Below are 2,500 nucleotides of genomic sequence, written 5' to 3'. Positions count from 1 at the left end.
TAACATGATGGGGGGAGTAAGTTTAGTCAGGAGGCTACCTTTAATCTCCAATAACACTTTTGAGTTAGTCTCGCTGTGTTATTAGGAGATCTTAGTATCCCCCGATTTATCTCACTACCTCTCAGTCTACTCTAGTGAGAATGGACATTTGTTTATATACAAGTGCAAGGCCTACGCAAAAATGCATGCCTGCATGTTTATGCGCGTTCCCGTGCCCACATTTATGTATGTTTCTCTATATTGATTGTGCCCGTGCATGCATAGCGTAGACGCATATAAATATACAAAACGCAATTATGCACATACGCTAAGCGGATGTCTATGCCCGTATGTATGTACAAAGCACTCATTTATAACAGTGTCTACGCGTGCATAAACACACACATGAATTATGATGTGGCCATGCATTATAATTTTTAAAAATATATATGGTAGGGAATGGTATTTACTAGTTGGTACGGGTTCCGTGTGAGTGTCCCAGTGTGACTTTGGCATTTAGGGACGCCATCGCTTGGGATTGGGCTTCCATTAGGAATAATTTTCCTGACTGATACTCAGTGTGGTTGCATGATTAGGTTTATGAACACTGAAAACATGACATATGTGATTCTATAGTATAATATACTCACAAACTAGGAATTGATTTTACTTGGGCCAGATGTTGAATGGTTGTTAGTCACCTTTGACCCTTGGTGCTGGTATTAGCGAGGCATCTATGGGGAGCGTGTAAGCGATGTTTGACTAATTTTCTGTTGGTTTGCTTGGGTGGTATGATTTTATATTAGGAATATAGTCATACATTCTCAAATGTTATTACACTGTATTGTATACTTGCAAATCACTATAATAGATGGTATAATTCAATGTTTTCCTTCATTTATATTGTGGTATTTTTTGGCAATCTCCATGCCTTTGAAAGGACTAGCTATCCTGTGGCATTCTTTCTTTTTTTATTTTTTTATAACACTTGTGTAATTTCTTATTTCTATTTCGTTCATATATGAACTTGAGACATTTACAGATATTTTCACCTACTGTACCGCCACGGATCACTGGATATACATAATTTTACACTTAATATCGTTGAGACCTAACAATGACACCTATCCTACTCGTTGCCAAATATATCAAGTATATATATATATATATATATATATATATATATATATATGCACACACACACACACATATATATATATATATATATATATATATATATATGCACACACACACACACACACACATATATATATATATATATATATATATATATATATATATATATATGTATGTGTGAGTGCCCCCGCAATAAGGAACCGCCTTGTCGTGGCACGGGGGCTTGAAGTCCTTCATCGGAAGAGCCCGTTCTAGAATTGGCCAGTCTCTCCCTCCCGTTGAGGTGGCTTTCTAGCGGTTGATTCTCCGATGAAGGACGACTAAGCGTTCCTAGGTGCTGATCTAGTAGGTGGGATCACACCCCCCCTGGTCCTCCCCCCAGGGGGGCACACACCTGCCCACGTGTTTGCCGTGCGTGGCGCCTCTGTGCACTGGGAGACGGGAGTCCTGGAGGTTGATCGATGCCGTGTATGAGTACGCCCTGCGGCTAGCAACACGCCTCTTTGGTCTTCTATTCCAGCAAGACAGGTGGCCTGATCTTTGCTCTATTAGGTCAATCGGCTGGTCTCTCTTTTGAGCTAGGCTAGGGTCAAACAGCTCCTGTCTTGCAGGCAATTGCATGTATTTGCGAGTGCCATCAATGCGAGGCAGGGGTTGCGTATATCCTCCCACCACCCCTGTGGCTTCTAAGCATGGTCTCAGTGCACAGCTTCCCCTTGTTGGACTCCATGGTGGGTGGGGGCGTGGGAGGATGAATTGAACGCTTTACTCTATGGCATCTATAATTAAAAAATCCCTGACTGACCCCCACGTTGACGAACCTGGAACGAAGATGACCAAGGCTGTCACTTTGGAACCTTTCAAGGTCCTTGGTGACAAAAGTCGAAAGTTGGGAAAGGCTCTGGCGTCGGTTCAGAGAAAGCCTACCCAAGAGCCTCGGGCTGGACCCTCCAAACCAGCCCTTGGCACTGACAAGTCTCTGGCGTCGGTTCAGAAGACGAGTCAAACTAAAAATGGAAGCCAGACAGGACCCTCCAACCCTGCTGGCCCCACTGCCAAAATTCCGGCGTCGGTTCGGAAGGCAGGCATCAAGCGTCCTCGGCCGGCTACAGACTCGGAGGGCGAGTCTGTAGCCCCGAGTCGGTTCCCCCAGTTTAGGGTTCCCCCTAAACCGGAAGGATTCGACAACGCTTATCAGATGGTACGGGCTCTGGAAACCCAGAGACAGTGCCGTCTGACGATTAGAATTGCCAGAGACAAAGGCATGATAATTATCCCTAAGGACCAGTCCACTCTCACCTTCCTCCAGGAGACTGACAAGCTCCAGGACGGGCGGAAGGTGAGTCATCACCGCCCATCCCAAGGTGGTGGGAGCTTCCCGACT

This window comes from Penaeus japonicus, unplaced genomic scaffold (assembly GCF_977035675.1).
Source record: "Penaeus japonicus unplaced genomic scaffold, GWHDUDI00000001_assembly GWHDUDI00000032, whole genome shotgun sequence".
NCBI lineage: Eukaryota > Metazoa > Arthropoda > Malacostraca > Decapoda > Penaeidae > Penaeus > Penaeus japonicus.
This window is presented reverse-complemented; position numbering follows the sequence as displayed.